The sequence below is a fragment of the Oncorhynchus keta genome, unplaced genomic scaffold (assembly GCF_023373465.1).
Source record: "Oncorhynchus keta strain PuntledgeMale-10-30-2019 unplaced genomic scaffold, Oket_V2 Un_contig_3082_pilon_pilon, whole genome shotgun sequence".
In the NCBI taxonomy this organism is placed as follows: Eukaryota; Metazoa; Chordata; class Actinopteri; order Salmoniformes; family Salmonidae; genus Oncorhynchus; species Oncorhynchus keta.
Genome location: NW_026287072.1, coordinates 1 through 13,067, shown reverse-complemented (window position 1 = coordinate 13,067; position 13,067 = coordinate 1). Strand labels below are relative to the sequence as shown.

Sequence of the window (13,067 nt, the reverse complement as noted above, 5' to 3'; positions counted from 1 at the left end):
TCCATTATAATACACCTAGACAATACACCAATTCATTATAATACACCTAGACAATACACCGTTCCATTATAATACACCTAACACAATACACCGATTCATTATAATACACCTAGACTATACACCATTCCATTATAATACACCTAGACAATACACCGTTCCATTATAATACACCTAACACAATACACCGTTCCATTATAATACACCTAGACAATACACCGATTCATTATAATACACCTAGACAATACACCGTTCCATTATAATACACCTAGACAATACACCGTTCCATTATAATACACCTAACACAATACACCGATTCATTATAATACACCTAGACAATACACCGATTCATTATAATACACCTAGACAATACACCGTTCCATTATAATACACCTAGACAATACACCGTTCCATTATAATACACCTAACACAATACACCGTTCCATTATAATACACCTAGACAATACACCATTCCATTATAATACACCTAACACAATACACCGATTCATTATAATACACCTAGACAATACACCGTTCCATTATAATACACCTAACACAATACACCAATTCATTATAATACACCTAGACAATACACCAATTCATTATAATACACCTAGACAATACACCGATTCATTATAATACACCTAGACAATACACCGATTCATTATAATACACCTAGACAATACACCGATTCATTATAATACACCTAGACAATACACCGTTCCATTATAATACACCTAGACAATACACTGATTCATTATAATACACCTAGATAATACACCGATTCATTATAATACACCTAGACAATACACCGATTCATTATAATACACCTAGACAATACACCGTTCCATTATAATACACCTAGACAATACACCAATTCATTATAATACACCTAGACAATACACCGATTCATTATAATACACCTAGACAATACACCGATTCATTATAATACACCTAGACAATACACCGATTCATTATAATACACCTAGACAATACACCGTTCCATTATAATACACCTAGACAATACACTGATTCATTATAATACACCTAGATAATACACCGATTCATTATAATACACCTAACACAATACACTGATTCATTATAATACACCTAGACAATACACTGATTCATTATAATACACCTAGACAATACACCGTTCCATTATAATACACCTAGACAATACACCGATTCATTATAATACACCTAGACAATACACTGATTCATTATAATACACCTAGACAATACACCGATTCATTATAATACACCTAGACAATACACCGTTCCATTATAATACACCTAGACAATACACCGTTCCATTATAATACACCTAACACAATACACCGATTCATTATAATACACCTAGACAATACACCGTTCCATTATAATACACCTAACACAATACACCGATTCATTATAATACACCTAGACAATACACCTGATTCATTATAATACACCTAGACAATACACCGTTCCATTATAATACACCTAGACAATACACTGATTCATTATAATACACCTAGACAATACACCGTTCCATTATAATACACCTAACACAATACACTGATTCATTATAATACACCTAGACAATACACCGTTCCATTATAATACACCTAACACAATACACTGATTCATTATAATACACCTAGACAATACACCGATTCATTATAATACACCTAGACAATACACCGTTCCATTATAATACACCTAGACAATACACTGTTCCATTATAATACACCTAGACAATACACTGTTCCATTATAATACACCTAGACAATACACCGTTCCATTATAATACACCTAGACAATACACTGATTCATTATAATACACCTAGATAATACACCGATTCATTATAATACACCTAACACAATACACTGATTCATTATAATACACCTAGACAATACACTGATTCATTATAATACACCTAGACAATACACCGTTCCATTATAATACACCTAGACAATACACCGGCCTTAACCCAGCCTGTAGTTACCTGGCCTGTAGTACCGGGCCTGTAGTTACCTGGCCTTAACCCAGCCTGTAGGTACCTGGCCTGAACCCAGCCTGTAGTTACCTGGCCTGAACCCAGCCTGTAGTTACCTGGCCTTAACCCAGCCTGTATGTACCTGGCCTTAACCCAGCCTGTAGTTACCTGGCCTGAACCCAGCCTGTAGTTACCTGGCCTTAACCCAGCCTGTAGGTACCTGGCCTTAACCCAGCCTGTAGGTACCTGGCCTTAACCCAGCCTGTAGGTACCTGGCCTTAACCCAGCCTGTGGGTACCTGGCCTTAACCCAGCCTGTGGGTACCTGGCCTTAACCCAGCCTGTAGGTACCTGGCCTTAACCCAGCCTGTAGGTACCTGGCCTTAACCCAGCCTGTAGGTACCTGGCCTTAACCCAGCCTGTAGGTACCTGGCCTTAACCCAGCCTGTAGGTACCTGGCCTTAACCCAGCCTGTAGGTACCTGGCCTTAACCCAGCCTATAGGTACCTGGCCTTAACCCAGCCTGTAGGTACCTGGCCTTAACCCAGCCTGTAGGTACCTGGCCTTAACCCAGCCTGTAGGTACCTGGCCTTAACCCAGCCTGTAGGTACCTGGCCTGTAGTTACCTACCTGTCCCCCCCAGGTTACGTACCTCTGAGTCGTTGGAGCTGAGTGGCTCCTGCATCATCTTGTTGTGAGACTCCCACACGTTATCATCTGGTACTGACATGGTGACTGGTACCGTTGCTATGAGACATGACGCCTGGTACTGATCTACAGACACAGACAAGACCAACAGTTAGTTAGTTAGTTAAGCTATGCCAAATAAGATTCAACAGCATCTTTGGTCAACCCCTCTAAATATCAGTTGTTGGGAAAATATAGTATTCAGGACTATATTTAGTCAGGTCATCTGGTATTCAGGACTATATTTAGTCAGGTCATCATCTGGTATTCAGGACTATATTTAGTCAGGTCATCATCTGGTATTCAGGACTATATTTAGTCAGGTTATCTGGTATTCAGGGCTATAGTTAGTCAGGTTATCATCTGGTATTCAGGACTATATTTAGTCAGGTTATCATCTGGTATTCAGGACTATATTTAGTCAGGTTATCTGGTATTCAGGACTATATTTAATCAGGTTATCATCTGGTATTCAGGACTATATTTAATCAGGTTATCTGGTATTCAGGACTATATTTAATCAGGTTATCTGGTATTCAGGACTATATTTAATCAGGTTATCTGGTATTCAGGACTATATTTAATCAGGTTATCTGGTATTCAGGGCTATATTTAATCAGGTTATCTGGTATTCAGGACTATATTTAGTCAGGTCATCATCTGGTATTCAGGACTATATTTAGTCAGGTCATCTGGTATTCAGGACTATATTTAGTCAGGTTATCATCTGGTATTCAGGACTATATTTAGTCAGGTTATCACTGGAACAGTGTGTAAGGAATAGGGTGCCATTTGGTATGGTCCTGGTGGAAATAGTGGAGTATGTAGGGAATAGGGTGCCATTTGGTATGGTCCTGGTAGAAATAGTGCACTATGTAGGGAATAGGGTGCCATTTGGTATGGTCCTGGTAGAAATAGTGCACTATGTAGGGAATAGGGTGCCATTTGGTATGGTCCTGGTAGAAATAGTGCACTATGTAGGGAATAGGGTGCCATTTGGTATGGTCCTGGTGGAAATAGTGCACTATGTAGGGAATAGGGTGCCATTTGGTATGGTCCTGGTGGAAATAGTGCACTATGTAGGGAATAGGGTGCCATTTGGTATGGTCCTGGTGGAAATAGTGCACTATGTAGGGAATAGGGTGCCATTTGGTATGGTCCTGGTGAAATAGTGCACTATGTAGGGAATAGGGTGCCATTTGGTATGGTCCTGGTGGAAATAGTGGACTATGTAGGGAATAGGGTGCCATTTGGTATGGTTCTGGTGGAAATAGTGGACTATGTAGGGAATAGGGTGCCATTTGGTATGGTCCTGGTGGAAATAGTCCACTATGTAGGGAATAGGGTGCCAGCCCTGTCACTGCCACTCTGTGTCTGATGCAACAGCAGCTGGACTCATGACTTCTGTTATCTTGTTTGTCCAATTTAAAGAGGCCAGCCACCGTCAGCTAACTAACCTCGCTAGATAAAGTCACCCATTCTGTGTTGTAGTGTGTAAAAGAGGGGTTCATTAACTTCTTCAGCCTAGGACCCAAATTAGAAATTCAATGTTTTCCTGGGTCCCAAGCTTAGTAAAATATGCAACTATACATAAATATCGGTACATTTCATTGCCCTTATGCCTAAAACAAATAACAACTACATTAAATATCCATACAAATATCTATTCATGTTTATTTTCCCCATTAAAAACACTCTTACAAATCTGTCTGGGTTGGAACTGTTGTAGACAAACAACCCAGAACTGTTCTCTGTCAGGCAGGAGACCACTTCCTGTTGTAGACAAACAACCCAGAACTGTTCTCTGTCAGTCAGGAGACCACTTCCTGTTGTAGACAAACAACCCAGAACTGTTCTCTGTCAGTCAGGAGACCACTTCCTGTTGTAGACAAACAACCCAGAACTGTTCTCTGTCAGGCAGGAGACCACTTCCTGTTGTAGACAAACAACCCAGAACTGTTCTCTGTCAGTCAGGAGACCACTTCCTGTTGTAGACAAACAACCCAGAACTGTTCTCTGTCAGTCAGAGACCACTTCCTGTTGTAGACAAACAACCCAGAACTGTTCTCTGTCAGGCAGGAGACCACTTCCTGTTGTAGACAAACAACCCAGAACTGTTCTCTGTCAGGCAGGAGACCACTTCCTGTTGTAGACAAACAACCCAGAACTGTTCTCTGTCAGTCAGGAGACCACTTCCTGTTGTAGACAAACAACCCAGAACTGTGTTCTGTCAGTCAGGAGACCACTTCCTTTTGTAGACAAACAACCCAGAACTGTTCTCAGTCAGTCAGGAGACCACTTCCTGTTGTAGACAAACAACCCAGAACTGTGTTCTCTGTCAGTCAGGAGACCACTTCCTTTTGTAGACAAACAACCCAGAACTGTTCTCAGTCAGTCAGGAGACCACTTCCTGTTTGTAGATGAACAACCCAGAACTGTGTGAGTGGGTTCTCAGTCAGGAGACCACTTCCTGTTGTAGACAAACAACCCACAACTCTGTTCTCTGTCAGGCAGGAGACCACTTCCTGTTTGTAGATGAACAACCCAGAACTGTGTGAGTGGGTTCTCAGTCAGGAGACCACTTCCTGTTTGTAGATGAACAACCCAGAACTGTGTGAGTGGGTTCTCAGTCAGGAGACCACTTCCTGTTTGTAGATGAACAACCCAGAACTGTGTGAGTGGGTTCTCAGTCAGGAGACCACTTCCTGTTTGTAGATTAACAACCCAGAACTGTGTGAGTGGGTTCTCAGTCAACCCTGGAGATCTCTGGTCTCCACAACCAAGCCCATTAGATAACCCTGGAGATCTCTCTAGTCTCCATAACCAAGCCCATTAGATAACCCTGGAGATCTCTGGTCTCCACAACCAAGCCCAATAGATAACCCTGGAGATATCTCTGGTCTCCATAACCAAACCCATTCTCTCAGGGATAGATAACCCTGGAGATCTCTGGTCTCCATAACCAAACCCATTCTCTCGGGGATAGATAACCCTGGAGATCTCTCTGGTCTCCACAACCAAACCCATTAGATAACCCTGGAGATATCTCTGGTCTCCATAACCAAACCCATTCTCTCAGGGATAGATAACCCTGGAGATCTCTCTGGTCTCCATAACCAAACCCATTCTCTCTCAGGGATATATAACCCTGGAGATCTCTCTGTCTCCATAACAAAACCCATTAGATAACCCTGGAGATCTCTGGTCTCCACATCCAAACCCATTAGATAACCCTGGAGATCTCTCTGGTCTCCACAACCAAACCCATTCTCTCAGGGATAGATAACCCTGGAGTTCTCTCTGGTCTCCATAACCAAAACCATTAGATAACCCTGGAGATCTCTCTGGTCTCCACAACCAAACCCATTCTCTCTGGTATAGATAACCCTGGAGATCTCTCTGGTCTCCATAACCAAACCCATTAGATAACCCTGGAGATCTCTCTGGTCTCCATAACCAAACCCATTCTCTCAGGGATAGATAACCCTGGAGATCTCTCTGTCTCCATAACCAAACCCATTCTCTCAGGGATAGATAACCCTGGAGATCTCTGGTCTCCATAACCAAACCCATTCTCTCAGGGATAGATAACCCTGGAGATCTCTCTGGTCTCCATAACCAAACCCATTCTCTCAGGGATAGATAACCCTGGAGATCTCTGGTCTCCATAACCAAACCCATTCTCTCTGGGATAGATAACCCTGGAGATCTCTCTGGTCTCCATAACCAAACCCATTCTCTCAGGGATATATAACCCTGGAGATCTCTCTGGTCTCCATAACCAAACCCATTCTCTCAGGGATATATAACCTGGAGATCTCTCTGGTCTCCATAACCAAACCCATTCTCTCAGGGATAGATAACCCTGGAGATCTCTCTGGTCTCCATAACCAAACCCATTAGATAACCCTGGAGATCTCTCTGGTCTCCGTAACCAAGCCCATTAGATAACCCTGGAGATATCTCTGGTCTCCATAACCAAACCCATTCTCTCAGGGATAGATAACCCTGGAGATCTCTGGTCTCCATAACCAAACCCATTCTCTCAGGGATAGATAACCCTGGAGATCTCTCTGGTCTCCATAACCAAACCCATTCTCTCAGGGATAGATAACCCTGGAGATCTCTCTGGTCTCCATAACCAAACCCATTCTCTCAGGGATAGATAACCCTGGAGATCTCTCTGGTCTCCATAACCAAAACCCATTCTCTCAGGGATAGATAACCCTGGAGATCTCTCTGGTCTCCATAACCAAACCCATTAGATAACCTGGAGATCTCTCTGGTCTCCATAACCAAACCCATTCTCTCAGGGATAGATAACCCTGGAGATCTCTGGTCTCCATAACCAAACCCATTCTCTCAGGGATAGATAACCCTGGAGATCTCTGGTCTCCATAACCAAACCCATTAGATAACCCTGGAGATATCTCTGGTCTCCATAACCAAACCCATTCTCTCAGGGATAGATAACCCTGGAGATCTCTGGTCTCCATAACCAAACCCATTAGATAACCCTGGAGATCTCTGGTCTCCACAACCAAACCCATTCTCTCAGGGATAGATAACCCTGGAGATCTCTGGTCTCCATAACCAAACCCATTCTCTCAGGGATAGATAACCCTGGAGATCTCTGGTCTCCATAACCAAACCCATTCTCTCAGGGATAGATAACCCTGGAGATCTCTGGTCTCCATAACCAAACCCATTCTCTCAGGGATAGATAACCCTGGAGATCTCTCTGGTCTCCATAACCAAACCCATTCTCTCAGGGATAGATAACCCTGGAGATCTCTGGTCTCCATAACCAAACCCATTCTCTCAGGGATAGATAACCCTGGAGATCTCTGGTCTCCATAACCAAACCCATTCTCTCAGGGATAGATAACCCTGGAGATCTCTGGTCTCCATAACCAAACCCATTCTGATGTACAGTCAGATGTACAGTCAGACGTACAGTCGGATGTACAGTCAGATGTACAGTAGTCCTGATCATATTCCATCTGTTCTGTTACTAACGGTTGAACTATCAGTAGCTGGCTTTGGTGAATGTTAGATATTATCTGTGTACAAGACCAGGGGATTTGTTAGAAAGAGGAAGTCACATCTACTGAGAGAGTTAGTTAGTTAGTCCCTTATTTCTGCTGATCATCACCCGTTATAAAATGACAACAATGTCTTGCTCGTTGACTGACTGGTCCAAAGTCGAAGCCCAGTTTCCTGAATCATTCTGTCCTGTTCTGAAATAACTCTCTGGGTTTACCATCATGAGGTGGATGTTTGATCAGGACGTGTCGTTTTATTAAATGTGTTCGTTACCAGAGACTCATTACTGAGCACTTCCACACACAAAAAAACACATTGTGGACGCTCATTTATTAAACTTTGTTGACTGACTGGTCCAAGGTACGGGTCATTGTGTCTGTCTGTAGGGTAAGGTACGGGTCATTGTGTCTATCTGTAGGTATGGGTCATTGTGTCTATCTGTAGGTACGGGTCATTGTGTCTGTCTGTAGGGTAAGGTACGGGTCATTGTGTCTATCTGTAGGGTAAGGTACGGGTCATTGTGTCTGTCTGTAGGGTAAGGTACGGGTCATTGTGTCTGTCTGTAGGGTAAGGTACGGGTCATTGTGTCTATCTGTAGGTACGGGTCATTGTGTCTGTCTGTAGGGTAAGGTACGGGTCATTGTGTCTGTCTGTAGGGTAAGGTACGGGTCATTGTGTCTATCTGTAGGTACGGGTCATTGTGTCTGTCTGTAGGGTAAGGTACGGGTCATTGTGTCTGTCTGTAGGGTAAGGTACGGGTCATTGTGTCTATCTGTAGGTACGGGTCATTGTGTCTGTCTGTAGGGTAAGGTACGGGTCATTGTGTCTGTCTGTAGGTACGGGTCATTGTGTCTGTCTGTAGGGTAAGGTACGGGTCATTGTGTCTGTCTGTAGGGTAAGGTACGGGTCATTGTGTCTATCTGTAGGTACGGGTCATTGTGTCTGTCTGTAGGGTAAGGTACGGGTCATTGTGTCTATCTGTAATAATAATAATAATAATAATATATGCCATTTAGCAGACGCTTTTATCCAAAGCGACTTAGTCATGTGTGCATACATTCTACGTATGGGTGGTCCCGGGAATCGAACCCACTACCCTGGCGTTACAAGCGCCATGCTCTACCAACTGAGCTACAGAAGGACCCCATTGTGTAGGTACGGGTCATTGTGTCTGTCTGTAGGGTAAGGTACGGGTGTCTGTCTGTAGGGTAAGGTACGGGTCATTGTGTCTGTCTGTAGGGTAAGGCACGGGTCATTGTGTCTGTCTGTAGGTACGGGTCATTGTGTCATCATTGTGTCTGTCTGTAGGTACGGGTCATTGTGTCTGTCTGTAGGGTAAGGTACGGGTCATTGTGTCTGTCTGTAGGTACGGGTCATTGTGTCTGTCTGTAGGGTAAGGTACGGGTCATTGTGTCTGTCTGTAGGGTAAGGTACGGGTCATTGTGTCTGTCTGTAGGTACGGGTCATTGTGTCTGTCTGTAGGGTAAGGTACGGGTCATTGTGTCTGTCTGTAGGGTAAGGTACGGGTCATTGTGTCTGTCTGTAGGGTAAGGTACGGGTCATTGTGTCTGTCTGTAGGTACGGGTCATTGTGTCTGTCTGTAGGGTAAGGTACGGGTCATTGTGTCTGTCTGTAGGTACGGGTCATTGTGTCTGTCTGTAGGTACGGGTCATTGTGTCTGTCTGTAGGGTAAGGTACGGGTCATTGTGTCTGTCTGTAGGTACGGGTCATTGTGTCTGTCTGTAGGTACGGGTCATTGTGTCTGTCTGTAGGTACGGGTCATTGTGTCTGTCTGTAGGTCACGGGTCATTGTGTCTGTCTGTAGGGTAAGGTACGGGTCATTGTGTCTGTCTGTAGGTACGGGTCATTGTGTCTGTCTGTAGGTAAGGTACGGGTCATTGTGTCTGTCTGTAGGTACGGGTCATTGTGTCTGCCTGTAGGTACGGGTCATTGTGTCTGTCTGTAGGGTAAGGTACGGGTCATTGTGTCTGTCTGTAGGTACGGGTCATTGTGTCTGTCTGTAGGTACGGGTCATTGTGTCTGTCTGTAGGTACGGGTCATTGTGTCTGTCTGTAGGTACGGGTCATTGTGTCTGTCTGTAGGGTACATTGGTCTGTCTGTAGGTTGTGTCTGTCTGTAGGGTAAGGTACGGGTCATTGTGTCTGTCTGTAGGTACGGGTCATTGTGTCTGTCTGTAGGTACGGGTCATTGTGTCTGTCTGTAGGGTAAGGTACGGGTCATTGTGTCTGTCTGTAGGTACGGGTCATTGTGTCTGTCTGTAGGTACGGGTCATTGTGTCTGTCTGTAGGGTAAGGTACGGGTCATTGTGTCTGTCTGTAGGGTACGGGTCATTGTGTCTGTCTGTTGTGTCATTGTGTCTGTCTGTAGGTACGGGTCATTGTGTCTGTCTGTAGGTACGGGTCATTGTGTCTGTCTGTAGGGTACGGGTCATTGTGTCTGTCTGTAGGTACGGGTCATTGTGTCTGTCTGTAGGTACGGGTCATTGTGTCTGTCTGTAGGTAGGTACGGGTCATTGTGTCTGTCTGTAGGTACGGGTCATTGTGTCTGTCTGTAGGTACGGGTCATTGTGTCTGTCTGTAGGTACGGGTCATTGTGTCTGTCTGTAGGTACGGGTCATTGTGTCTGTCTGTAGGTACGGGTCATTGTGTCTGTCTGTAGGTACGGGTCATTGTGTCTGTCTAGGTACGGGTCATTGTGTCTGTCTGTAGGTCATTGTGTCTGTCTGTAGGTACGGGTCATTGTGTCTGTCTGTAGGTACGGGTCATTGTGTCTGTCTGTAGGTAAGGTACGGGTCATTGTGTCTGTCTGTAGGTAAGGTACGGGTCATTGTGTCTGTCTGTAGGTATTGTGTCTGTCTGTAGGTACGGGTCATTGTGTCTGTCTGTAGGGTAAGGTACGGGTCATTGTGTCTGTCTGTAGGTACGGGTCATTGTGTCTGTCTGTAGGTACGGGTCATTGTGTCTGTCTGTAGGTACGGGTCATTGTGTCTGTCTGTAGGTACGGGTCATTGTGTCTGTCTGTAGGGTACGGGTCATTGTGTCTGTCTGTAGGGTATTGTGTCTGTCTGTAGGTACGGGTCATTGTGTCTGTCTGTAGGTACGGGTCATTGTGTCTGTCTGTAGGTACGGGTCATTGTGTCTGTCTGTAGGGTAACGGGTCATTGTGTCTGCCTGTAGGTACGGGTCATTGTGTCTGTCTGTAGGGTAAGGTACGGGTCATTGTGTCTGTCTGTAGGTACGGGTCATTGTGTCTGTCTGTAGGTACGGGTCATTGTGTCTGTCTGTAGGTACGGGTCATTGTGTCTGTCTGTAGGTACGGGTCATTGTGTCTGTCTGTAGGGTAAGGTACGGGTCATTGTGTCTGTCTGTAGGGTAAGGTACGGGTCATTGTGTCTGTCTGTAGGTACGGGTCATTGTGTCTGTCTGTAAGGTACGGATGTCTGATTCATTGTGTCTGTCTGTAGGTACGGGTCATTGTGTCTGTCTGTCTGTAGGTACGGGTCATTGTGTCTGTCTGTAGGTACGGGTCATTGTGTCTGTCTGTAGGTACGGGTCATTGTGTCTGTCTGTAGGTACGGGTCATTGTGTCTGTCTGTAGGTACGGGTCATTGTGTCTGTCTGTAGGTACGGGTCATTGTGTCTGTCTGTAGGTACGGGTCATTGTGTCTGTCTGTAGGTACGGGTCATTGTGTCTGTCTGTAGGTACGGGTCATTGTGTCTGTCTGTAGGTACGGGTCATTGTGTCTGTCTGTAGGTACGGGTCATTGTGTCTGTCTGTAGGTACGGGTCATTGTGTCTGTCTGTACGGGTAATTGGTCTGTCTGTAGGTACGGGTCATTGTGTCTGTAGGTACTGGTCATTGTGTCTGTCTGTAGGTACGGGTCATTGTGTCTGTCTGTAGGTACGGGTCATTGTGTCTGTCTGTAGGTACGGGTCATTGTGTCTGTCTGTAGGTACGGGTCATTGTGTCTGTCTGTAGGTACGGGTCATTGTGTCTGTCTGTAGGTACGGGTCATTGTGTCTGTCTGTAGGGGGTATTTGTGTCTGTCTGTAGGTGGGTCATTGTGTCTGCCTGTAGGTACGGGTCATTGTGTCTGTCTGTAGGTAAGGTACGGGTCATTGTGTCTGTCTGTAGGGTACGGGTCATTGTGTCTGTAGGGTACGGGTCATTGTGTCTGTCTGTAGGTACGGGTCATTGTGTCTGTCTGTAGGTACGGGTCATTGTGTCTGTCTGTAGGGTCATTGTGTCTGTCTGTAGGTACGGGTCATTGTGTCTGTCTGTAGGGTAAGGTACGGGTCATTGTGTCTGTCTGTAGGGTAAGGTACGGGTCATTGTGTGTCTGTCTGTCTGGTAGGTAGGGGTCATTGTGTCTGTCTGTAGGTACGGGTCATTGTGTCTGTCTGTAGGTACGGGTCATTGTGTCTGTCTGTAGGTACGGGTCATTGTGTCTGTCTGTAGGTACGGGTCATTGTGTCTGTCTGTAGGTACGGGTCATTGTGTCTGTCTGTAGGTACGGGTCATTGTGTCTGTCTGTAGGTACGGGTCATTGTGTCTGTCTGTAGGTACGGGGTCATTGTGTCTGTCTGTAGGGTCATTGTGTACGGGTCATTGTGTGTCTGTCTGTAGGTACGGGTCATTGTGTCTGTCTGTAGGTACGGGTCATTGTGTCTATCTGTAGGTACGGGTCATTGTGTCTGTCTGAAGGTACGGGTCATTGTGTCTGTCTGTAGGTACGGGTCATTGTGTCTGTCTGAAGGTACGGGTCATTGTGTCTGTCTGAAGGTACGGGTCATTGTGTCTGTCTGTAGGTACGGGTCATTGTGTCTGTCTGTAGGTACGGGTCATTGTGTCTGTCTGTAGGTACGGGTCATTGTGTCTGTCTGTAGATCATTGTGTCTGTCTGTAGGGGGTCATTGTGTGTCTGTAGGTACGGGTCATTGTGTCTGTCTGTAGGTATTGTGTCTGTCTGTAGGTACGGGTCATTGTGTCTGTCTGTAGGGTCATTGTGTCTGTCTGTAGGTACGGGTCATTGTAGGGTCTGTGTCTATCTGTAGGGTACGGGTCATTGTGTCTGTCTGTAGGTAAGGTACGGGTCATTGTGTCTATCTGTCTGTAGGGTAAGGTACGGGTCATTGTGTCTATCTGTAGGGTAAGGGTACGTCATTGTGTCTGTCTGTAGGTACGGGTCATTGTGTCTGTCTGTAGGTAGGTACGGGTCATTGTGTCCTGTCTGTAGGGTAGGTACGGGTCATTGTGTCTGTCTGTAGGGTAAGGTACGGGTCATTGTGTCTGTCTGTAGGGTAAGGTACGGGTCATTGTGTCTGTCTGTAGGGTA

The 13,067-nt window shown here is 45.1% G+C and overlaps 1 pseudogene; it reads right to left on the bottom strand.

Annotated features, from left to right (window-relative positions):
* LOC127923711 (serine hydroxymethyltransferase, cytosolic-like) overlaps positions 1–2,752 on the bottom strand; it is a 42,066-nt pseudogene extending 39,314 nt beyond the window's left edge.
* Positions 2,753–13,067: the final 10,315 nt, after the last annotated feature.